We start from the raw sequence: 27,538 nt of genomic DNA on the forward strand, positions 1-27,538 counted from the left end.
TTTTTTTTTAAATGAAGGTAGTTTAAGGGACCTCCAGGATAACATCAAGTGTACTAATATTTGCATTATAGGGATCACAGAAGGGTAAGAGAGAAAAAGGCAGAAAACCTGTTTGATAAAATAGTAGCTGAAAACTTAGCCAACCAGGGAAGAAAATGGTTACCCAGGTCCAGGAATCACAGAGAGTCCTAAACAAGATGAACTCAAAGAGATCCACACCAAGACATATTGTAATTAAAATGATAAAAGTTAAAAATAGAGAATTTTAAAGGCAGTAAGAGAAAAGCAGAGTCACATACAAAGAAATTCCAGCTAATTTTTCAGCAGAAACTTTGCAGGCTAGAAGGGAGTGGCATCACATATTTAAAGTGCTGAAAGAAAAAAAAACAAAAAAAAAACAAAAAAAACCTATAACCAAGATTACTCTACCTGGCAGGTTATCATTAGGAATTAAAGGAGAGATAGAGTTTCCCAGACTAGCAAAAACTAAAACAGCTCATCACCACTAAACCAGCCTTATAAGAAATGTTAAAGGACCATCTCTAAGTGAAAAAGAAAGGCCATAGCAGGAAATGAGAAAAAATATGGAGAAAAAAAATCTCAATGGTCAAGGCAAATATATTGTAAAGCCATGGATCAACAACTTAAAAAGGTAGTATCACAGTTAAAAGTCAAAACTCATAAAATCAACTATAACCATAACAAGTAGCTAAGGGATCCACATAATGATGTAAAATTCAGTGTCAGAAACATTAAAAGTGGGGGATAGTTTTAAAATGCAGAGAGTTTAGAAGTTTTGGACTTAAATAACTTTCTGCTTTAAAAATATCTACCTATCTCATGGTAACCACAAACCAAAAATCTAAAAATAATGCAAAAAAAAAAAAGAGAGAGCAACCCAATAATAACACTAAAGAAAATCAACAAGTCACAAAATCACAGACTAAAAGAAGAAGAAAAGAACAGAGAAGAACTACAAAAACAACCAAAAAACAAGTGACAAAATGGCAATAAATACATACCTATCAGTAATCACTCTAAATGTAAACAGACTTAATGCTCTAATCAAGAGACATAGGGTGGCTAAAAAATAAGACCCATTTATATATGCTGCCTACAAGAGTTTCACTTCAGAGCTGAAGACACACACAGACTGAAAGTGAAAGGATGGAAAAGATATTCCATGCAAATGAAAACAAAACAAAACAAAAAACCTGGAGGGTAGAAATACTTAGACAAATATACTTTAAAACAAATACTGCAACAATAGACAAAGACTGATATAACATAACGATAAAAGGATCAATCCAACAAGAAGATATAAGCATTGTAATATATATGCACCCAACATAAGAGCACCTACGTACATACAGCATATTAACAAACATAAAGGGAGAAATTGACGGTAATACAGTAATAGTAGGGGACTTTATTACCTCACCTATATCAGTGAATAGATCATCCAGACAGAAAATCAATAAGAAAACATTGACCTTAAATGAGACATTAGACCAGATGGACTTAATAAATATCTGCAAAACTTTCTATTCTAAAACAGCATACTACACATTCTTTTCAAGGGCACATGAACATTCTCCAGGACAGATCACATGCTTGGCCACAAAACAAGTTTCTGTAAATTTAAGAAGATTGAAATTATATCAAGCATCTTTTCCAACCAAAGAGGTATGAAACTAGAAAGCTATTACAAAAGGAAAGTGAAAAAATACAAATATGTGGAGACTAAACAACGTGCTACTAAAACAAACAAAAAAGCAAAACAATGGGTCAGTGAAGAAATCAAAGAGGAAATTTAAAAATTCCTTGAGAGAGGAATGAAAATAGAAATGCAACTCTATCTATGGGATGCAGTGAAAGCAGTTCTAGGAGGGAAGTTTGTAATGATCCAAGAGCCTACCTCAAGAAACAAGAAACAAATCTCAAATAAACAACCTAACTTTACAACAACAGGAATTAGAGAAAGTAGAACAAACGAAGCCCAAAGTTAGTAGAAGGAAGAAAATAATAAAAATCAGAGCAGAAATAAGTAAAATACAGAATAAAAAAATAGAAATGATCAATGAAATTAAGAGCTTGTTTTATCAAAGGATAAACAATATTAGTAAACCTTTAGCCAAACTCATCAAGAAAAAAATAGAGAGGGGCTCAAATAAAATTAGAAATGAAAGAAGGGAAGTTAAAACTGATATCACAGAAATACATAGTCATAAGAGGATACTATGAACATAAGAGGATACTATGACAATCACTTGGACAACCTAGAAGAAACTGATAAATTCCTAGAAATATACAATCTTCCAAGACTGAATCAGGAAGAAATAGAGGATCTGAATAGACCAATTATTAGTAATAAAATGAATCAGTCATCCAAAAAGAAAAAAAATCAACAAACAGAAGTTCAGGACAAAATAACTTCATAGGGGAATTGTACCAAACATTTAAAGAAGAGTGAATACCTATCCTTCTCAAATTATTCCAAAAGATTGAAGAGGAGAGAAAACTTCCAAATTTATTCAACAAGGTCAGCGTTACCCTGATAGGAAAGCTGGACAAAGACAACTACAAAAAAATTACAGGCCAATATCCCTGATGAACATAGATGCAAAAATCCTCAACAAAAGGTTAGAAAACCGAATTCAGTAATACATTAAAAGAATCATACCTAACGATCAAGTGGGACTTATTCCAACAACGATTCAATATCTGCACATCAATCATTGTGATATGCCACATTCAAAATAATAGGTAAAACACACATGGTGAAGAAAAAGCATTTGACAAAATTCAACATTCATTCATGATGAATAACTCTCAACAAAGAGGGTATAGAGGGCACATACATCAACATAATGAAGGCCATTTATGAAGAAACCCACTGCTAACATCATACTCAACAGTGAAAAACTGATAGTTTTTCCTCTAACATTAGGAACAAGACACAGATACCAACTCTTGCCTCTTTTATTCAACCTAGTGTTGTGAGTCCTAGACACACCAACCAGACAAGAAAAACAAATACAAGGGATCCAAATTGGAAGGAGAGAAGAAAACTGTCACTATTTGCAGATGACATGATTAAATAAATTCAATCAAGTTGTAGGATTCAAAGTTAATATACAGAAATCTGTTACATTTCTATACACTAATAATGAACTTTCAGAAAGAGAAATTAAGAAAACAATTACATTCACAATTGCATCAAACAGAATAAAATACCTAGGAATAAATTTAACCAAGGAGGTGAAAAACCTGTACTCTGAAAACTATAAGACATTGATGAAAGGAATTGAAGATGACATAAATAAATGGAAAGATATATTGTACTCATGGATCAGAGTTAATATTTTAAAAATGTTCATACTACCCAAAACAATCTACAGATTCAATGCAATTGCTATCAAAAGACCCATGACATTTTTTACTGAACTAGAACAAATAATTCTAAAATTTGTATGGAACCACAGAAGGCCCCAAATAGACAAGGAAATCATGAGAAAGAAGAACAAAGCAAGAGATATCACACTCCCTGATTTCAAAATATAGGACAAAGCTATAGTAATTAAAACAGTATGGAATTGGCACAAAAATGGACACATAGCTCAATGGAACAGAATAGAACCAAGAAATAAACCCATGCTCATATGGTCAATTAATATACAACAAAGGAAATAAGAATATACAATGCAGAAAAGATACTCTCTTCACTAAGTGATGTTGGGAAAACTGGATAGCTACATGTAAAAGAATGAAATTAGACCAATTTCTCATACCATATACAAAAGTAAACTCAAAATAGATTAAAGACTTAAATGTAAGACTTGAAACCATAAAACTCCTAGAAGAAAACTTAGGCAGCATGCTCTTTGACATTGGTTTTATATATATATATATATAAAAAATATTTAGCTATATATACTATAGCTAAATATATATAGCTAAATATTTTAGCTATAATATATATAACTAAAATATATGTATGTATATATACATACATATGTGAGTATATATATATATATATATATATATATACACACACATGCATACATATATATTTATCTGTCTCCTCAGGCAAGGGAAACAAAAGCAAAAATAAACAAATGGGACCAAATCAAACTAAAAAGCTTCTGCACAGTAACGGAAACCATCAACAAAAAGAAAAGGCAAGCTACTGAATGGGAGAAAATACTTGCAAATGACATGTCCGATAAGAGGTAAATATACGGGCTTCCCTGGTGGCGCAGTGGTTGAGAATCCGCCTGCCGATGCAGGGGACATGGGTTCATGCCCCAGTCTGGGAAGATCCCACATGCCGCGGAGCGGCTGGGCCCGTGAGCCATGGCTGCTGAGCCTGTGCGTCCAGAGCCTGTGGTCCGCAACGGGAGAGGCCACAACAGTGAGAGGCCCGCGTACCGCAAAAAAAAAAAAAAAAAAAATGGTAAATATACAAAATATATACAGAACTCATGCAACTTAATATCAGAGAAAACAAATAATCCAATTAAAAAATGTGCAGAGGACCTGAATAGGCATTTTTCCAAAGAAGATACACAGATGGCCAACAGGCACATGAAAAGATGCTTGACATCACTAATCATCAGGGAAATGAAAATCAAAACCACAGTGAGATATCATCTCACACCTGTCAGAATGGCTATTATCAAAAAGACAAGAAATAACAAGTTTTGGCAAGGACATGGAGAAAAGGGAACTCTCATACTGTTGGTGGGAATATAAATTAGTGCAACCACTATGGAAAACAGTATGGAGTTTCCTCAAAAAATAAAAATACAATTACCCTATGATCCAGCAATTCCACTCCTTCGTATATACCCATATAAATTAAAACACCAATTCAAAAAGATATATGTACTCCAATGTTCATTTCAGCATTATTTACAGTAGCCAATATATGGAAGCAATCTAAGTGTTCACTGACAAATAAAGGGATAAAAATGTAGTATAAATGGAATAAAAAAGAATGAAATAATGCCATTTACAACAACATGGATAGACCTAGCAGATATTATGCTAAGTGAAATAAGTCAGACAGAGAAAGACAAATACTGTATATTTTCACTTACATGTGAAATCTAAAAAACAAAACAACAAATATAATAAAACAGATTATCACATACAGAGAAAAAATTAGTAGTTGCCAGAGGGGAGTGTGGGGAGATAGGCAAAATAGGCAAAGGGGATTAAGATGTAAAAACTACCAGTTATAAAATAAATAAATCACAGGGGTATAACACAGCACAAACAGTGTAGTCAGTAATCTTGTAATAGTCTTTAAAAATATTGAATCACTGCATTGTACACCTGAAAGTATTATAAGTTAACTATACTTCAATTAAAATAAGAAAGGTATTTTAGGATTTTCACCTAAGGTTTTTGTCTAAACTCTATTCCCTCCCTGACAGAGCACTCCTTGTACCTCACACTGTTTCCCTTATTATTAACATCTAACATTAGAATGTCACATTTAATTACATTACAATTAATGGAGTAATGTTAATGCATTATTAGTAGTAAAAGTACATACTTTATCCAGATTACCTTAGTTTTTTACGTAATGGCCTTTTTCTCTTCCAGGATTCCATCCAGGGTTCCACATTACATTTAGTAGTCCTGTTTCTCCTTATTATCCTCTTGGCTAGAACAGACTCATTTTGTTCTAACAATTATGCATTTTCCTTTCATCTCAGTATCTTTACTTGCTTAATTTATTTGAGTAAGCTGTCTTAAATCTTACTGTGTTTACCAGAGCATTACTTATTTACCCCACTCTTTAGAAAAGGCTCTGGAAATCCCCACTTTCCATACAAACTGCCAAGCATTTTTTAATTTCTAGAAAACTTGTAAGTAATGAGGGCAATCCTAGCCAGAGGCCAATGAGAATTTATGATTACTGAATCGGGATTTTCTTTGGATGGCAGAAGGGGAATAATCTTTATTACTGAGTCACTCAGTTAAAACTTAAAATAACTTAATTACAAAATAATCTAGTTAAGTTTCAAAGAGGTAGGCATGTTTGTTTAATGTTTATAGTTAAACAAAGAAATAGTTAAGACCATTAGCATTTAAACCACCAGCATTAGTCTTGAGAAATCTCACCTCCTTAGAAAGAGTAAGGATGGTTCATACCTTCTCAGTGCTTCCTGTTCAATCTGTTCAACAGATTTATTAAACTAGGTATGAAATTGAGTTTGTATCTATTTCTGATGGAAGGGCCAAGAACTCCAGTGCTGTCTATTCCCACTTCAATAATAAAACCCCTGACAGCTTCTGAATGAAAGATCCTAGAAAAATGCCGTTTATTGTCTAATACACAGCCTAACAGAATGAAGTTGATATGAAATCCTGCAGACCATTCTTTATATCCGTAGTCATCAGATACCATTTAGACTGGGAGACGTGATGCTCTGCTTAGCAAGTATTGGGGAAATATAATTAAAGAAAAAAAAAAAAAAAGTGCTTCTCCCAACCCAGAATTCCTCTTCACAAAGGTAATAAGTAGAGAAAGAAAACACCCTTATTATTGAATAAGCATTAAACCAGAGTGTGATATGCATCACAGACAATTCGCTGAGATTGCAGACAGAAAGAAATCTCATCCTTTGATATAGCCAAGCAGATGCATCACATCACGTATATATTTTCAAGATCAGCAATAACTAGTCTTCAAATAAGAGGACTTGACAGCATTATTGGTCACTCATCATTCATTCTAACTTTACCTGGTGATTGGGATGACCATCTGTGTTAACTTGACTTTATCCAAAAGGGTTGTGGGAGGAAACAAAAAATTCATGTCTTTTGATAGGAAGGAATTTTATAATGTGGAGCAAGGGGCCCACCAAAATTAGGCTCCTACCTTCCCACAGAAACTAGGAGATAGGGGTACCCCCTCCCTAGATATTTACATTTCCAAGAGATGGCTGCCAGGTCCTTGAGAACCATATTCCTAGGTCCTAATGTTAACAAAAGGCTTATATAATTTCTAAGAAGATACATTGGAAATGACAGTGAAAGTACTTAACATTTTTAAATTTCAATGGTCAGTATTCTGACAGAAAGGAAAGAGAAGGAAATATCTGCCCTTATTTTCAAGGAATGAAGTTTCATATTTTTCATTCCTATGTGTCCTTTCACAGCCAAAGATTTCTTTTCTCATTCATGCAAAATGTTTACCATACATCTGGCCATGTGCCAGACTGTGTGCTAGGCTCTATGACTGCTAATATTGGTGGGATGCAAAAAATCTAATCCCACACTCCGGGAGCTCGCTATCTAGGGAATGAGATCCCAGGGACTTCAGTGTCTCATCAGTCTTCTTATAGGTCCTTAGGCATCCCTCCTTGTAAGAGAGAAATCTGAATAATTCTCGCCCATACTTCAGACTATACCAGGCAATGAAAGCCTTTGCTTTGTTCAGAACGAGGCATGATGTGACTATTCCTGCATGTTGCAGTTATTCTCTGCTAATAATAATAGGTAACATTAATTGCATGGTGTTCATGTTCCATCCACAGCAATGTTGATTCTTACAGTAGTCCTTGAGGTGAGTATTATTTCAGTGCCCATTTTTTGATGAGTCTCAGCAGCTGGCTAGCTTGCCCCTGGACTTAGAGCCAGTAAATGGAAGACTCATATGACATAGGTTTATCTGACTCCAAAGTCCACCTATACTGCAGCCATTGCATATGAGGTTAGGTCAGGAAAAGAAGGCCAACCTCACCATTGGCTGAAATCTGTGTTTTGTAGAATTGTGCACGAGCTCAGTAAAAATGACTGCCTCGTAAAAGACAAAGCCTCCACGTTTACCGTGCACTTACCAGTTTTCAAGTCATATTTTGTACAAGGTTTTATTTGATCCTCGCAACAATCTTGGGAAACGAGTAGAGCAGGTATTTAAAACCCAAGTTAGGTAATTGAAACCTGAGATTCGGAAAGGTTAAATTACTTGCCCAACATCAAACAGCTGGTGAGTTAAGATATGAGACTCCTCTCCAGGTCTCCCAACTACTAGTTGTCTGTGGCTTGAAATTAGAAAATCTCAAGCTGGAGAATTATACTATGTATGGATTTCTAATAGCGCCATGGAGGTTCCAGGATTCACCTGAAACCCACTATCTGTGTCAAGAGCTGAGCTCAAATAAGTATGAGCTCTATCAATTCTGGCCTGCATCAGGCAATACTCACTTAAGCATGCCTTTATGTGACTTGTAAATAAAATTCTGTTTGCTTGATATTGCCTGTGGCTAAAGAGTAATGTTTAAACTTCTTCAAAGTTATTTTTACTGTGCTTCCTGAAGCATCTTGTACACCACTTACCCCAAATTGGGCCCTGTTCTGCAGTTTTTATTCAGGTAAAACTAACGGAGTTTCCCCAGAGTGAGGGATTTGTAATCAATCCCATTGTTTAATTTCAATGGCTTATTACCAGGTGGGAGAATTGTTACAGCAGAGGCAATTTAGAAAATCAGGTACGATTGACTCTAGTCAATTTGCATACTGCAGTCCCAAAAGCAAAAAGTCATGGTGTTTCATGCCTGAGAGAGTGCAGTCATTAATGAGACCACCTGGGCAACTAATTTATCCTGAGAGAGAACAGGAGAACTGTGTGTGTGTGTATGTGTGTGTGTGTGTGGTCATGTGCCCATGTGTTTCTAAACAAGGGTGCATTCAAAACTGTTGCTAATCAAAGAAGGAAAAGATAATCTTTCAAGGGGTTATCTCTAGTATTTTCCAAAAGATAGTCAGAATCAGAACCATCCCTTTACAGATTCTTATGTGACTGTCCTTGAATGTAACATTTGGATTTACTGTGGTTGTATGTTCTTCCAAAAAAGTTGGCAAAATGCCTCTCTCTGAGAGGTATGAGAATGATTGGAAAGCTCCCTGAGCTGAACAGCAGGAATCTGAGTTCTAATCTGAACCTGGCCATTACATTTCTTTATGTTTTGGGCAAGTTAGCTCTTAAGCCTCTGTTTCCTCATCTGTATGAAGAGTTTGGATGAGATGTTTTCCAAGGCCTTTTCCAGCAGTAGCATTTGGTGTGTCTAACCGTGTCTCATCCTTGGAAATGGAAAGTCTTTACCTGAAAACACTAACCTGATTATTGCCAAGTTGTGTGTCACGTCTGTGGAGTTCTCCCAATGAGCGAAATGAGAAATGAAGATCAAAAAAGAATGGAGGACAAGAGTCCAGCTGCCTATCCTAGCATACAAATGTGTCTCCATCAGGCATGGAAAAGTACGTGCACAAACACTACAGATGGCGGGTGATTAGCACCATCTTTGCAGCAAAGAATAATGCAGCCCTCATTCCAATCGTGTGCAGTGAATCGACTGGTCTGAGAAGTCCCTGACAGAGAGGTTTCACTCGTGCACTCCGTGAAGAAAGGAAAGGAAGGCAAGCTGGAGCAGGGGATACCAACATTTATGAACTGACTAGTTTCTGATGTTATCTCAAAACTCTCAGGTCACCACTGAGAAGTAATTAATACAAGCTCCATATGCAGGAACCTGAACTTGGAAATATTAAGCAACTTAGCAAGTTAAAAAATATATACTGTTAAAGAGTAGAACTGGGATACAAACCTTGTCCTAACACACAAGCTCTTTCCAGCGTAATACCTCGTAGGTGCAGAAAATGCCGCATCCTTTAAATCTTGTCTATTTTTCCCCTTGTACTCATTCCCCACCCCCTACTTATGCATACCTTTTCAGAGCATCACCCAGAGAACATCGCTGTCCTGGAGGACAGGGTGGGAGGGGCACTCACTAGGTCTCCACTTCCCTCCCTCATAATCATTTTTACTTCATGACTGCCCATTTCATCCACTTCAGCTTATTAAAAACAAGGCCTCTTTCTTTCTGTGGAATACTCTACTGTTGGGAATGAAATATCTTAAACAGTTCAAAGTCAGGCTGGTGCCAACGCTGGGAGCTGCGTCAGCATGGAGATAGCAATGGCCGCATCCTGAAAAGCAACCGCAGTTTTGAGAAGCAGCAACTATTTGCAATCCTCCTTTCAAAAACATCACTTTCAGAAAGTGGCACTGGGTGGAAATGGATGCAGTCATCACTTTCAGGGGTTTTGTTGGGCTGTGGCAGCTGGGAGCTCTCTTTTCTCATCTCCTACAACCCACAGACCCTCACACAAAACAGGAGGTAAAAATGCTGTTGTCCTTAAAATAAAATTTGGCTCTGCATCTACATATTGTAAGGAAATTTTTTATGGGAAAAAAAAAAAAAAAACTTTTTGTAAAGGAAAAATGATCACACGAGTTCAAGTAAAAACTAACCAGACGTGGGAACATGGGTATTTTTTTTCTGAATAAGTATAAAGGGATAAATATTTTGGGGCAGGACCAACAATCCCTGTTCCCTTTAGTGAAATTTCCCATTCTCACCCTCCTTCTGGCCTTTGCTCAAATGCCAGCTTCTCCAGGAAGCCTTCTCCCATCCTTTCTGTACGACATTTTTTTTTTCCTTTCACTTAACTCCTAATATGTTTTTATCTGAGTACTTCTTTTGTCAGGCATCTCCTTCCTATCTGTACTCTGGCTGCTTGTACACATTTTGTCTTCTTTTCTCAGTTTGTCAGCTCTTTCAGGAAGGAATGCACACTTTGACTGATTTATATATTAATTAAGCAAATGTGAGTTGACAGTCTGCTCGGTGCCAAGAACTATCTAGGCATTTAGAGTACAAATATCGATAAGGTGTATAATAACCTGTTCTTTTCCTCAAGGATCTTACATTCAAGTATGGAAGAGAGACATGTAAACATGCATATAAATTGCAGTTGAGGGTATGCAGGATGCATATAGAATTCATTTTATAACCTTTTAAATATTTTGGTGCCTTGTTGAATGAATGAATGAAAGAATGTTGGTTCCACCCTTAAATAACAGTGAAGGCCCTAAGGAGAAACAAAGCATAAAAACTGGTGGAGAAATGAAAAGCCAGTGATGACATATAGGTCCATGGGAGCACTGTGGCTGTCACAGGCCAGATCAAGCATTCCTGCTAGCCTTAGCCCTGAATCTTTCTTTATCAGTTCTGTTTCCTCTAAGAATGCAGTATTTTAAACATTAAGGGCAATCCTAAGGAGATAGCGAGGTGGAAGATGAATAACTTTGGAGTCCGAAGAATACTGTGTACGAAAAGACAAAATAGGCAGTCTGTGATAAGTGCTGATTGAGGATGCAGATATTAAATGCTACAGGAAACGGTAAATCTGACACTATTCAGCAGAAACTTTATGGGATAGGTGTGATTACCAGAGAATGAGAGGAGGGCAAACATATGTGGAGAAAAGCCCAAGCATGGGCCAGGTGATCCAAAGGCAGAAAGACAGATCATGGAACATCTGCTGTCTCTTAGATCCCATGGTTGAGGATTGTATTCCTACTGGCTAATATTTTGATGCTAAATAGTAAAATACCATCTACAGTCTTTTATACATTTCTTAAAACATTTTCTCCTGTTGGCCGTCTCTTCCTTCTTGATATTTTTATAGTTCCTTAGGCTCCATGATCCCACATTGTCTTTGTTCTCTTCCTGTTTCCATAACTGATCAATTTATCTTCATAGAGCATCCTTTCCCAACCTCCAAATGTCAGTATTTTCTGTGCTTCAGTTCTTGGCTCTGCGTTTGAACTGTCAGAAAAGTCACCACCTGAAATCACCCTGTACTCTTGAATTCAATATTGAATTCTACCAAGATGGCTGTCTAATCGCTATCATTAATTTGATCATTCCCTCCCTGAATTCCACTTCTGTTTTACAGAAGGCTTAAGTACATTTACTCATTGACGTACATCATTATATCAGACTTAGCCATCTCTACCTGTTCCTTACATTCATTCCGTGGAGAGATTAGTCATCATCACGACTCCACCACTACAAAACAGTCCAAGGCTTAAAACCTCTCCCTGCAAAGCATGTCCCCCCATCGAATTCCTCACTCCCACCGATGGCATCATCATTTTCCCTGTCTCCTCAGTTTGCAATGGCAGACATATTCGATTCCTCTCTCTTTCTGTCTTCATATCTAGTCACTAGAGTTAGGTATTCCAAAAGTCTCATTGTATAATGTCTCTGGCAGTGGGAACAATCTAAAAAAATATATTGCCAAGCAGAAGTAATCAGACACAGAAAAATATATAATGCCACGCCATCTCTCCTCCACTGCCACCTGCTTCATTCAGCCCTTGACACTTTATGTGTAGGCCTTTGAATAGGTGGTAATTATTCATATTTCTAGTCTCTAGCCTCTCCTAACCAGTCAGCACTTTTTTTAGCCTGATTACTTTTCTTTAAAATACTTATTTAATAAACCCAGCCTCTTTACAATTACTCAGTGACTTGATGCTGTCCAATAGAAGAATAATGCCAGCCACAAATGTGACTTTACACAAATGTAATTTAAATTTTCTAGTAGCTACATTAGAAATGCAAAAAGAAACAAGTGAAATTAATTTTAATACCACTGTTGTTATGTTTAACCCAATATATCCTCAATATTATCATTTCAATATATAATAATTAATATTAAAGAGATATTTCCCTTTTTTTTTCATACCGAGCCTTTGAAACCATGCATCTAAATTCCGACTAGCCGCAGTTGAAGTGCTCAAAAGCCATGTGTAGCTAGCGGCTACCGTACTGAGCAATGCAGCTTTACATTATTCCTTGTGCCTCCCATTTCCGTTGTTTGCTCATGCTCTTACCCTTGTATTCCTCCTTTTCCCAACATAATTAGATCTTGATCATATCTCAAGGCTCTCCCAGCTTAAGTTCTAACTCTCCTGGGGGGATTTCCCTAACCACCACAAGACTTTGACCTCATCTCATGACAGGTATTAGCTATACTATATAGCTGGCATGTGCTATGTGTTACTTTTTTTTAATGTGCTACTTTTTATAATTAATGCATGAGAACTGCACCCTAGCCAGATTGTCAATATCTCGAGGGCTGATACTTCCCTCAGCCCCTGATGTCCCAGAGTGCTTTTCACAGAGAAGACACAGTAAATATTTGTTGATGGAGTGTTGATAGTACAGATTCCTAAAATATAAGTGTATAAATAGACTTTATTAATTAACAGTCTTTTATTATTTACCAATTAGCTGTGATAACACACTGTACTATTACTAATTTATTATAAGGTTAACGTTACAGGTTTTAGTTAAGATTTATTTTCCAAAACGTAATACTTATTCTTGTTTTGGAAAAATAAATATTAGAATTAGAAGAATAATATACACTAAATGGAAAATCAAGTGAAGCTAGTATAATTTCAGCTCTATGATTTACTTATTTGTATATGGAGTGATGAGAATATTGATGTCAGAAAAATAGTAAGCATAATAATATTATGGAATACGTAATTTAGTGAGCTCCAACAAATATCGTCTGATTATCTTATCAGTTTGGAGGAATTCTCAGAAACACATTTAGAAGATTTAATAAAAGAATGTGTTGGAAAAAGTGATTTGATAAGGGATCTCCAACACCAATTTGTGATAGGGAGGTTTTCTACAATCACTCATGGGCATGTTTAAACTCTTTGGCAAATGCTTTATCAGGGATTGGTAGATGTGATGGTGGGTTATAGGTTTACATACACAAGGAGCACTTGAGATTTCACACGAAGAATGGCTGATTAAAGTAATGAGCCTGGTGTAGAGTGTAGAGAGGTTGAATGTGGCTAATATTTCCTTGAGATGGGGATTTGTTAATGTTACTATCATTTTATATAAGACAAAACTGTCAGTAGACAAAATGGTGGTTAGTTTGAAGGGCATGACTCGTTAACATATTATAAAATATATGGTAAGCTTGACAAAAACAGATCTTACATAAAATTGTTAAATAAGTGAAATCTGTACTTTGAGACACTCAATTTCCACTATCACTAAATGCTCTGGTCTCCCTTCAGGCCTATTCATTCCCTGTTTACAGCCCACGTCACCTCCATGATATGTGACAGGACTTTCAGATGAATTCTAATTTTATTGGGAGCTTTTGAAGCTTGGTGATTTCAAGATACAAATATATAGTACAATGATTGGCATTAAGGAAACTAATTTGGGTAAAAGCCCCACATCAGCTCTTAAACTTATACTATAATCTTCCTGCTAATAAGACAAATATCATATGATATCACTTATATGCAGAATCTAAAAAAATGATACAAATGAACTTATTTACAAAACAGAAATAGAGTCACAGATGTAGGAAAAAAACTTACGGTTACTAGGGGGAGGGGGAGGGAAGGATAAATTGGGAGATTGGGATTGACTTATACACACGACTATATATAAAATAGGTAACTAATAAGGACCTGCTGTATAGCAGAGGGAACTCTTCTCAATACTCTGTAATGACCTATAATGGGAAAAGAATCTAAAAAGTGATATACATATATGTATAACTGATTCACTTTGCTGTACACATGAAACCAACACAATATTGTAAATCAACTGTACTCTAATATTTTTTAATTAAAATTAAAAAATCATTTAACCATTAAAAAAATGACTGATGCTGAAGTCCAAAACTTTTACTATTTACAAGAGTAACTTAAAAAGTAATTTAAAAAATGCTTCTTAAACTCAATCAGTATATATTTTTTAAACTCTTGGATGACTGCAAACAAAATTAGAGCATCTGTATAGTTTACATATGGATCTGTTTTCCACGTAACAGCTATTGTCAAATGGATAAAACCTAACTTGCGAATGCATGTTATGTGTGTGTGTTTATATTTGTTTGTTTATTTATTTATTCTTCTTATAATTAAGGTCATTGTTAATTTAAATGTGGACAAAGAGTGCCACGGTAGGGGGAAGCAAATTCTATACTGGTTGACAGTTACATTTGGTGAATCCAACTGGGAAAGTGGAGGGCGTGGGTAGAAAATTGGCTGGAAAAGAGGCATGATGTATGCCAGAGGCTGTGTAGGAAAGCTGAGGTACAACCTGAAATAGTGTTGGGAAGAACACCAAACATAGCAGGTGCCAAAGCAAAGGATACAGAGTGGAATTTACAGTAAAGGGAAAAAGCCGTAATTGGAAAAACTAAATAGACGTTCAAGCAGGTGAAACTTAAACAGGCAAAAGGAGTAGTTCAGGACACAATGCTTTGAAAGGGGAGATTCCTTCCTAGATTGTCAATTGTAGCTTTTGCTTTTCGTGTGTGTGTTGGCTGGTAGGGCTAAAATACGTGTGCAGGAAAGTATGGCTTAAAATAAAGGGGTTTGGGACATGGGGTAGGTAGAGAATGAAAAAGCTATAAAAATGTCTATTAATTATAGATCATTAAAATAGTTTGAATTTCAGAAATCTAATTCCTAAATAAATCTGTTGAGTCTTTTAAGTGCTTCTTCAGCACTAAAATCAATCCAAACATTGGCAAATGCCTTAAGAAAAGAAATAGAAACAAACAAACAGAAATCAAGGGCAGTTATCAACTTTAGGCTTAAGAGGTGAAAAAAACATCACCACTCCAGGCAATAACAGAACATAGAGAAAATAAAACTGAACAGAGTCTGAACAAGAAACCAGACTCAATGACTGGCTTGCTATATAACATTTAGGTGATAAAAGACAGTTTTCTATACTGTTGAGTTCGTAGTCAACTTGATCTTGACCGTCATCATTGTCATCATCATGGTAGCCCCCGGTTATCTGACTGTGGTCAGCTTCTTACCATGATTAAAAAGCCTTGCATAGGGCTTCCGTGGTGGCGCAGTGGTTGAGAGTCCGCCTGCCGTTGCAGGGGACACGGGTTCATGCCCCGGTCCGGGATGATCCCACATGCCACGGAGCGGCTAGGCCCCTGAGCTATGGCTGCTGAGCTTGCGCGTCCGGAGCCTCGGAGCCTCTGCTCCGCAACAGGAGAGGCCACAACAGTGAGAGGCCCACGTACCGCCAAAAAAAAAAAAAAAAAAAGGAACTCAATGGGCCTGAGTGTATAATTGACAAACAAAATTGTGAGATATTTGAAGTGTACAACATGGTGACCTGCCACACATATAAACACATTGTGAAAGGATTCCCCCATCTGTGCTTTAAAAAAAAAAAAAAGTCTCACATAATCTGTGACCTGACCTACACCTCCTCTCCCACTCTTCCTGTATCAGGCTCTTCCTAGCTCACTATGCTCCAGCCACACTGAGCACATTTGTGTTCTTCAAACACTGAAGTTTTTTCCTGTGTCAGAGTCTTTGCACATATATGCTCCTTCTAGAGGCCTTCACCCTTCTTTTTAGCATGGCTTTCCTTTCTGTTATTCAGGTCTCAGCTCAGATTATTACCTTTCAACAAGATTTTCCTGACTACCCTATTCAGCATTACCCAACACTGCCCGTACAATCTTGCCTGAAAGTATCCATTCTTCTATTTGTCTGTCTTCCATCTATCTACCTTTGTTGTTTATTACCTGTGTTACCCATTAACATATTATCTCTATCAGAGCAGAAACCTTGACTGTTTTACTTCAAACTGTAGTTCCTACTGTCTGTATAGAAACAAAGTTATTTAGAGTGGCATGAGATAGTGAACAGATTATAATGCACGATGGTAATGTAAGATACTTTATTTCAGTTCTCATTATTGGTATGGCACACTTATTGGCTAACCACTAGCGAACATCAACTAGTTTACAATCTCTGAAGCTACATGAGTTCCTAATTTTCTAGTTTTTACCCCTGAATAAGTATACCTAAGCCAAAGTCTAGAGGAGTATGCATAGGAATACATATCCCTTTGTGATTACATTTGTGATTAGCTGCTGACCTCAAACGTCACTTTCTATGTAATGACATCAACACTGAGACAAAGCATTCAGGCCCTTCCTGAGCACAGAAAAACCTTACACAAAGATGGTACTGCAAGTTGGTTCTTCTCTTAACCTTAGCTACACCAGTAAGTCCTCCCTCTTAGGGTAATATGTCAAGAAAACTTTAGTTAGACCAGTTTATTCTTTTTGGGCAATAAGGAAAAAAACATGTTCACATAGTTTCAAAAAAAAGAGAAAGTAAAATATAGACATAATAGTGAATAAAAATATGTTGATATAAAGAATCCCAATTTTTTTTTCAAGGGACAGTACAGCAATAGACTAAGTTTAACATTGATTCAAATTTGAATGAAAATAGAGTAATAAAAAATGAAGCATGAAATTGAAATTATTTAAATTCACTCATCTACTTACAATCACTTTTGCATCTCAGTAAACTAAGAAAGCTGTTTAATTTTCTCTTGGGTTTTAGGACGAATCTTTGCATGTGTTAATCTTGGAAATTTTGAGGTTATCATCAGTCTTCTTAATCAAAATTTTTATGATTATAGTGAATATCCTCAATATATAAGAAGTTATTACAAGTGATTATACCAAAGAGATAGATAACTATGCAAATTGCACAAGCATTTCAGAAACTAACAAATACAAATTTAAAAAAACACAAAAAACTTCTCAACCCAACTGATAACCAAAAAAACATACAATAAAATGATAAGAGATGTAATTTGATTTATCAAATTGACAAAAATGTAAACATTTTAAAATGGCAGTATCTACTATTAGCTATAGTGTGAGGAAGGAGGCACTTTCATGGCTTGCTGGGAGGAGTGTTGAATGTTATGGAGTGCAATTTGGCAGTAGGTATTATAACTTTTGTAACTTGGTATGCAGGCTTGACTGAGTCCAGCAATTCATCCTAAGGAAATAATCATGATTCATGCAAATATATAGCCTTAAGGATGTTTATCACAGGGCTGCTTATATAAGAAAAAAGAACTGACAACAGCCTTTTTGATGGGTCTAACAAATTATATTTCATCCATAAAATTCAAATTCAAAATAGTTATGTATGCAGTACCTAAAAATGTGGTAGAAAAACAACTATATCATTTAAAAATATTCATAGAATAGTAAGAAAAAAATAGAAACAACATGCCATTGCTGAACTTACAAAATATATATTAGTGCATAGAAAAGAGAGCACATGGCTATATACCAAAAAGTCAATAGCAGTTAAGTATTGGTAATAGGATTATGAATGATTTTGTTTTATTTTTTTGCTTCAGTATATTTTTGTAATTTCAACAGTGAATATTATATTATTTTTTAAAAAGGAAAATATTATTTTTATAAAATGAAAAATAAAACTACACAATTGTAGTTAATGATTTACTCTGAATCAGAGATGAAATAATGAAAAAAAAGCAATATCACAAGGAGTAAAGAAGAAATATAAATTAGAAAATTATGAAAGCAACTAAGTATAAAAAAAGGAATAGGAGGGCTTCCCTGGTGGCTCAGTGGTTGAGAGTCCACCTGCCGATGCAGGGGACACGAGTTTGTGCCCCGGTCCAGGAAGATCCCACATGCCGCAGAGCAGCTGGGCCCGTGAGCCATGGCCGCTGAGCCTGCGCATCCGGAGCCTGTGCTCTGCAACGGGAGAGGCCACAACAGTGAGAGGCCCACATACCGCAAAAAAAAAAAAAAAAGAAAAAGGAATAGGAGAGATTCAGAATAGTGTTTCAGTCCAAGAAATGCACTGTGAACAGGTACTAGACCTTTTATTTTTATTGTGAATGCCAAAAACTACTAACAGTCAACAAAGTGTACAAAATTTAAAAAATGTGTGTTTCTGTCATTTATTTTCTTTCATCAACATCTGAAGATTGATGTTATTTCCTTCTAGGCTTTATTAATGACTTGGAAAATCGTAAATGAAATTAAATACAGTACATAAATTCACTGAATATTTCTTTTGAGTAATTTCAGTTGCCACCATTAGATATGATGTCTCATTATTACTGCTGTAGTGCAGTCTATGGTACTTTGCACTGTAAAAATAATTTTTGTGTACCTTATCCCATTTATTCTCATCAAAACCCTTGGAAGTTGTATCATTTCCACTTTACAGAGGAAGAACCACAAATCTAGCAAGGTTACATGACTTCCCAACATCCCAGCAATGCTCAAAGCAAGTGGAAACGAACAAAACCAAGCCTACCATAGATCATGATTCTCAAATGAGTAATAGTTTGGAGAACATTCATACGACACATGAAATCCCTATGTTTTATTTTCCTTCTATAATAATAAACTTAATTCCAAAATTGTTTGTTCTGCTTCTATGAGCAATCATCATGAGTTTGTAAGAGCTGCTGATTGCAGAGCATCACAGAACAGTTTCCAGCTACTTTTATCAAATCATATCATAGTTTTTTCCACATTTCCTACACATCTTGCAAAAATAATGTTCTGCAAATTATTTTGACATCTTGTTGAGAATTTTAGCAAAGCGTTATTCTTCACCTCTAATTTGATTTTAAAAGTATGTATGTAGTAAAAGATATATCAATATTATTTAAGACATGAACTTTAGATGAGGTAATTATAAGCACCTATTAAATAAGTAATTAGACATCCAAGAGTCTTTGAGGATAATTTCAGTATCGAACTGGAGACAAATTTGGTTAATTTCCTAAAATATTATATTTTTTGTTTCCTATCTATTTTTGAACTTTTCTACATAAGAATTAGAAAGTAGCCTCTCAGAAACGTAAGAAATAATTTAAATTAGCTTCTAGCTCACAGAACTCCTTTTCACCCTCATTGTGTTTATTTGGAGGAGGGAGGTGAGATGCAAACATCCAGGTAGATAAACCATGTAGCATACTGACTCTGAGTTTCTTTCTCTATTCACATTCAGTGACATTGTCTCCATGTCATGGCATCTACCCATACTTATCTATATGCTGGAAATTCTCAAAATTATTTGTGTAGCTCAGACTTTTCCTCTGAGTTCTAGAAACCTTTCCCTGACTTAAGATTTCTGTTTGGTTGTCTCATGGGGTTTCACAAATAATATGTCCAAAATGGAACTCTTATATTTTCCTCAAATATTAATATATTTTCAATCTTCACTATCTCAGGAAATGGCAGCACCATATATCCAGTTGCTTGAGCCAGAAAATGCCCATCATCCTTGGTTCCTTATGTTGCCCTACCTTCACATCCAGTGCCTCAGGAAGTCTTTTCCTTGTACCTACTCGTTCTATCATGTAGGTCCAGCATCAGTCCAGCAGCCTTTAACTCCACTACCAATATGGTAGTCCAAGCCTCCTTACAGAATTTTATCTCCCCATCCAACCACCCTCTATCCAACCTGGTAATCTCACAGCAGCCGAATAATCTTTTAAACAAAAATTGCAATAATAGCGACCTCCATTAATTTTTCAATTGGCTAATCAGGCAGTTAATGCCCTAGATTAAATATCTGTTTCACACGCTTCCACTTGTTTATCTTAGAGTTTTATGAAGTTATAGCTATAATACACAATACATGTTAAAGCATACAGTTTGATGAGTTTTGTCATCTCTAAAGCCATCATCACAAGATAACAAACATATCTGTCAACTTCAAAAGTTTAATTTATAGCCTTTTTAATGCCTCCGTCCCCTTTTCCCCACCCATGTCTACAAATAACCACTGATCAGCTTTATGCCACTCAAGATCATCTGGCATTTTCTAGAAATTTATAGAGATGGATTAATATGTCCACTTGCCTAAGCTACTCACAGAATCCAAATTGATTTCTCTGGTTCCATTCTTACAAAAAAACAAACAAACAAACAAAAAAACTAGGGTGAGGAAGTTTAATGAAAATCATTGGGAAAATGCCAGTATGGGTTGTCCAATTTTCAAAACGGTTTATGAAACTTCTGAAACACTATAACACTTTCATGTGCTTTTATCTTTTTCAACTCTAATAAAAATTATATTAATAATGAACTTTCATTTTTAACTAAATTTTTAATAAGGCTTTTCTTGGCCCAATTTTAAAATCTAGATTTGTCTCTCTCTTTTTTAACATTATCATCATGATTTGGGAGATTCTATCTTTCTAGAGACCCTGTGATGTTAGTCACAGAAACTGAGCATGCGTTGTGTGTGTTTACCAAAGAACTAAATCTTAACTATGCAGGGAATTCCTTACAATGCAAAGAATATTCCATTTTGTAAGAATTGTTTGTAGACTTTTCCAACACAATTTTTAATTTAACAATATTTGATGATTGTATTGTTATTTAGTTCAGATTATATACAATTTTGATTATATTGTATGTTTAATTAATATTCTAAACTGTAATTTCTCTTCCTAGAATAATCATAGCTTTTTTGCTTATTGTTGCTTTGAAAGGTGAATTTTAAATTGCTCTTTAAAACGAGAATGAAGGGAAATGCCAAAATACAACTAATTTCACTTCTTTTTGGAATTTGACATTTTCCACTATCTAGGTAATATAAAAACACACCACCTAAATGAGGAGTATTTTAATAGCATCGTTTTCACAACATTTTAATTGTTGTCACATTTCTTCTTTGTTTAGGGAGACGGCTGGTGAACACCCGTGGGATCTAAAGAACAAGTAAGATTTAAAACATGCTAGTTTTTTTTTTTTTTTCCAGTGTGGTTTTCAAATTTTCTTTGTTTTATTACTTAATAGTATTTCTTAACTACTATAAGCTGTAGCTTCTTAGAAAAGTGTTAGCGATTTTATTACAGCGCATGAGGAATAAAAGTGAACTTTCAACACTTTCAGATTATTTGGAGGCTTTAAAAAGCTGCATGAATTTTCTGTGTATGGTAGGCAAACAGAAAGACATTACAGATGGAGTGAAATTCCAAGCACAAAGTAATGGGCATGTTTTTATTTTGAGTGAGTTCAAATCCTTAGAGTGAATTTTTATAAGGTAATTTTTTACAACATATATATGCTATTACTGTCTTATTCCTACCTCTTGCCTAAGAGTAGAATAGGTCACAGAGTGGTTCATTTGATTCGCCAAACCTACCTCATGGAGAACCATGAGAGATTTGGACAATGTAAGGTACATCCCTCAAATTGGAATGAGATGTGTTGGGATGGTGAGGGGAGGGCCATCAGTTAATGGAGTAGAAAAGTGAACAGGTGAAATAATGGTCAAAAGGAAAGCAAATGAGTAAGGGGAAAATTGAAAATAATGTCAATAATAGGGAAGAAAGCAGATCACCATAAGGATAAAGAGAGTAAACAGATTACATACACTTTATTGTCAACATTTGGAAGAAAGGAAATAGAGGTAGAACAAATTTATAGCGTAGAGATTGGAAACTAAAAAGAGGTAGAGACAGGGTATGTAATAGGTTGTACTTGAGAAAAGGGGAGAGATAAAAGTAAATGATAAAAGATGGAGAAAGTTACATTTTTAATTTTTGCTACTTATTTGACAATTTAGTTGAAACTAGAACTTGAGTGGTTTAAAAAATAGAAACATTGAATATTTTTATCTATTTCATTGAGGAAGAAAAACATCTAGTCATTGTATAATTATTTGATGTTTCTGTGAATCTTGCTCTATGCTCAATTTAAGCCATGCTCAAATGAGGAAAATGTTTCTTGATTTGTTTCAAGTTTTCTTATGAGTGTTCTAAACCTGCTCTACTCTTGAAATCACTTGACTTCTAAAAAAGGGAAAATCATGCATTTAGAGAGGTGAAATAAGTCATTAAAATGTGTTTCTAATCTACAGAAAGCATATGTTAAACAATTCAAATTTATAGTCAGAACAGCTCAAATTACTCCTGCATTCGGGGACACAGAGCCCTAGATTTACCCTGTAGTTATCCTGTAATTGCTATTTACAGGCAAAGGAGAAGTGAACAAGGGTGCTGATCTCAATATTAATGTAGAGATTTACCAAGGAACCTTGTAGAATTGACAGTTTTCTGTCCCGAAGTGTAAATCATAAAGATTCATCCAGGTAACCTCCTTTTTATTGGCATAAAGATACAAATAGGTAAAAATTAATTCTTAGCAGCATTTTCACAGTATTTTAATTAGGAAGTGTGGCTTTGGGTTTATGGTTGTTGCTGGGTTTTTTTGGTTTTTTTTTTTTGCAGCTATTATGTGTTAATCATTTATCATCACAATAAAAGGTCTCTTTCTTCCTAACATTTGAAGTATCTTGGGGAAAATATTTTGGTTATTTATGGTCTATTATGTATAAAGCTATCACTAATAGTCCACCATTCATTATTTTCCTAACTATATAGTAGACTTTGATGATGGTAGAGTGGAAAGTGCCTGTTGACTCTCACTCCAAAATACTGGGTAAAATTTCAGCATCATCATTAAGATCCGCTTACTCACCCGGGGCCTCAATGTTTTAATGTTCAAAACAAGGATAATACCGCCTACTCAAGATTGCTGCGGCATTTGAACAGCTTATTAATCTGAAATTATTTGGGACTTGGTCAAGATTAATAGATGACGTACCTGGTGACACTTGGGTTCTAGCTCTCTAGAGTTTCCTATCCAGAATCCCATGAGTCACATAAATGATTTTGCAAGGATTGTTGCCAGTGTTTGCACTTGTGATTCAAATTTATCATTTAAAATGTTATTGGGGAGTGGGGGAGGGTAAATCAACCTATCATTCAAAAAGCTTTAGTCACCATCATCATGGCTCTATATCTGGAGTGCAGGAAATGTCCTTCAGCATCATCAAAATTGTCACCTGCTTTCTGGTACTTTATGTTCCTCAATGGAAAAAAAATCTAGGATGCTGTCTCCTATTTTGGTAGTGCTAGGCTAGGTGGTTTTACAAACATCTCCTCAGATAATCCTCACATCTGTCATGTAAAGAATATCTGATTGTCCTCTTTTCCAGATAATTCTCAGAACAGCCAAATAACATGACTAAGATCACCTAGCTAGAAAAGGGAAGGAACTGAAATTGTGGCTCAGAACTCTGCCCACAGCTCATGTACATTACAAAACACCCTCCTACCTTCCTTAGTGAAATATAATATTTTCAATACAAATATTTATAGAAGTATTGTCACAGTGATTTTATCCACATTGGTGGAGAGAAAGCATTTTACGGTAAAGAGGAGGTGAAGCAAAAGTGATTGCTAGTTCCAAAAGAGGATGAGGAATGCTGAAAGGGTAAGTAGTAAGACAGTCTCGCTAACTCAGTATTGTGCCTTGGGTAAGCTCTATGGGGAGGCATTAGTAAGCATTAAAAAAATGCATCCTTCTTGGCCAGTTGACAGCAGAGTCAACCTCAAGTCCTCCTGCGTGTACCTTTAAGTGCCAATACATCTACATTCCTCTGACAGTTTAGCAGAAAAAAACTTTATTTTCTTTCTACTTACTGACATTTCTTTTCTTAACAAAACCCCAAAGCTTCTCTTTTCTGGCCCTGCTTTTCTGCTGATGGTGTGAAGTCTGTGGTTCATCTGAGTTGGTCTAGGTGTACTTATTGAAGTCAGAGAAGAGAATAACTATTATATCTAAATGCACATTGAACAATCCCTTTGAGGTACTAGCCTCTTGAACTTCATTAAGGAAAAAAAAATAGCTGTTAGAAAAAGTAAAATGGAAGTCCCTGCATGATTAATTAATTTTAAAAATAATTGTTTTTAATTAACTTCATTAAAATAAACCTGTTTTATTCTTTTGCTAGGTCAATTATCCTAGACTGTTAAACAAAATCAACAAATAATTCTCTTTCTGGTCCTTCACACACACACACACACACACACACACACACACACACACACACACTCTCTCTCTCATGCACAGATATACATACAAATACTTAGACACATGTACACACATACTGTGACAATATTTTTCCCTCTCTCAGTGAAATATTCTGTGTTATCTATTCTGTAGAATATATTGTATAATGTTGAAAAAGTGATTTTGGAGAAAAGTTGAAATGATTGAGGCTTAAATGTGTTATGACATTTTGAAACTTTAAATAATCCACACCTATCTAAACCCTGTGTTTTAAGTAGTCATCATCCTGTTTCGCAAATGAAGGCTGTGTTTAGAAATACGTTTTCATTGTGCTGATATCACAGTACAGATTTCTCTTTCCTCAGATTGTCTCCAGTGTAAATACGCTGCTTGATAAAGATGACAGTGAATTTAAATTGATTGCTAGGCAACTGTATTGTTATTACCATAGATAAACACTCTTATTTCCTCTTTGGTGTTTTCCCGGTAAGGAGTTTCTGGACAAGCATAATGCTTTCTTTTGGGTTGATTATGATCTTATTCATTCTAAGTAATCACATAGGTATCCTTTATTCTTTAGGATTTAATACACAGAAAAGTTCAGAGGGAAAAGGTGAGCTATTAGATGGTGTTTTTCAAGGCATGATGAGAAACAGGGATGTCGTTATTGAGGAACATTTGGAGTCCTGTACATGAGCAATAATCTAAATTGTTCAACATAAGCATATTTCCATCTAGATTCTGAGAACTAAGCATAATCTTGGGATCGTTGGGAAGTTTTATTTACAATATCCACTTTGTTCACAAAACTCAAATAAATGCTTCCAGAATGAAATGAGGTAATAGCAATGGACCAAACAGTTGTTTATTTTACATGGCTACCTCTTTATTTCCAAGGAGAGTTATTGTTCTGCTGTGAGTCTTACACAGAGCTTACAATTTACTTGATATAGAAAAATGTTCATTATCTACCACGACTACTGTTGATGAGGATCAGAAGGCATCAAGAGGGCAAAAGTGCAGCAGCCAATAGCAGTTCAAGAGTGAGGGGACACTCCGAGCGCAGTCTCATCGTCAGGCTGGTTAAACTATAAGATGCACCTAGCAAGGATTCATGTTACCCAGGAACCCCGGCTTGCACATGGACCACTAGAGTGACTGTAATGCCCTTTTGTGAAAGGAAGGAAGGGTTGAGTTAGTGAGACCAGAGTAATGGAACTAATGCTGACAATGGCGTTTTCGCTACCACTATGAAAAAGCACAGTAGACGCTTTCCAGTGCCTGGTACACCATGGTCTTCCCTGAATTTTGATGTCGGTTCAGCTGTCTGGCTCAGGGCAGAGCTGGTCCTGTGTGGAGTGCCCATATATTTGCAGCCATACAGTAGTGCTAATACTTGAATCTCCTATATTCTCTTAGAGCCACATGTTTACATCTGGGAAAAAAATCGGTATCCAAAAGGGCTATTTCAGGATAGTGAATGAACTGGCCTCCAGTGCTACTGATAATGCAGCAGGGAAAGGAAGAGGAGGAGGCTGGTTTCTTATGCCCTTTAGGGCAGGAAAAAAGAAAAAAGCACCACTATTCATTAAACATGAACTGTTACCAAATATAGAAGTGAGTGAGCATCCTTTCATATTTGAAGACTGTTACTAGTTCTGTCTTGTGAGTGATTGCTTTTTTGCTATCATCAGTGATCAGGGATAGAACACAACAATGATGGTGCAGCACTATGGGGAACTCCCGCGGCCCATTTATTGTCCCCATCACCTTGAGAGTGGTTTCCAACATTAATTCTAGTGTCAACAACTCCATATTAATTGTTGTTGCAGAAGCTCTTTAAAATATGTCAGAGTTCAGCTACTCTTGTGTTACTTTGATGTGAGTCCCTAAAGCCTCAAGTTGAAAGCAAACAAACATAAGACCTGGCAAGAGTTTTCAAATATCACTGCATTATTTTTTTTTAAATTAGCATCTGTACTATCTGCATCCCTCTTTTTAACTCTCTTTCTTTCTGCCCCTGTTAGTATGATTAGTTGTGTTTATCTATTTCATTAAAGAAATTCAGACACTCAAAAAATCTTTATTGAAAACTTAATCTAAGACAGTGGCCAACTCTCTGATATAGATTTGATATAGATGTTTGACAGTGTAAGCTAGTGGATCATGAATGCAAAGGCAAATGACAGTGCTCCCTTCAACAGTACATATCCTAAAATTTGAACCATACAGAGAACGTTATCATGGCCCTGAGCAAAGGCAAGTCACGGGGTTTATTTTAGCATTGCTGAGTGTTAGGAAATTTTGTGAAGTTTTACTCTTCTACCTGATGATATAGGATGTAATGGCAAGGCTACATGCCCTCACAGATAACGGTGATTGCAGAATGGCAAAAATACATACATATGGCCTTAGACTTTAACTGATAGAGCTTGATAAAAATTTCAATACTATTTCATAGATCTACCTTGTTCTCATATCCACTTAAAGTAAAACAGTCATTTGACATTGTGAATAGTTTCCCTGTATCTGTGTGTGAAAGGAAATCATCTTACCTACCATAACTTCTTTGAGTATATGAATTTATCTCTTTTGTAGTCTTCTCAAATACTCTTAATAATGCTTGACTCATGGTACTCAGTATGTATTGAACAGATGTATTAGTTTTCTATACTATGTAACAAATTACCACACACTCAGTGGCTTAAAACAACATGTATTTATTATCTCGCAGTCTCTATGGGTTTGTTTAGGCATGCTTTGCTGGCTCCTCTATAAGGATGCCATCAATATATCAGCCTGGGGCTTAGTTCTCTTCTGGAGGCCCAACTGGTGATGGATCCACTTCCAAGTTCACTCAGGTTGTTGGCAGAATTTCTTTCTGACCGTTAAAAATGGGGCTCTAGCTTCT

At 35.8% G+C, this 27,538-nt stretch overlaps 1 protein-coding gene across 1 annotated transcript in view; it reads left to right on the forward strand.

Annotated features, from left to right (window-relative positions):
• PTPRD (protein tyrosine phosphatase receptor type D) overlaps positions 1-27,538 on the forward strand; it is a 2,130,336-nt gene that overhangs the window by 1,446,047 nt on the left and 656,751 nt on the right. The window contains exon 10 of the mRNA XM_073806125.1: positions 21,448-21,486. The gene's annotated coding sequence lies outside the window, so the exon portion shown is untranslated. The remainder of the gene's footprint in view (positions 1-21,447; positions 21,487-27,538) is intronic.

This window comes from Tursiops truncatus, chromosome 6, assembly GCF_011762595.2.
Source record: "Tursiops truncatus isolate mTurTru1 chromosome 6, mTurTru1.mat.Y, whole genome shotgun sequence".
Taxonomy (NCBI): domain Eukaryota; kingdom Metazoa; phylum Chordata; class Mammalia; order Artiodactyla; family Delphinidae; genus Tursiops; species Tursiops truncatus.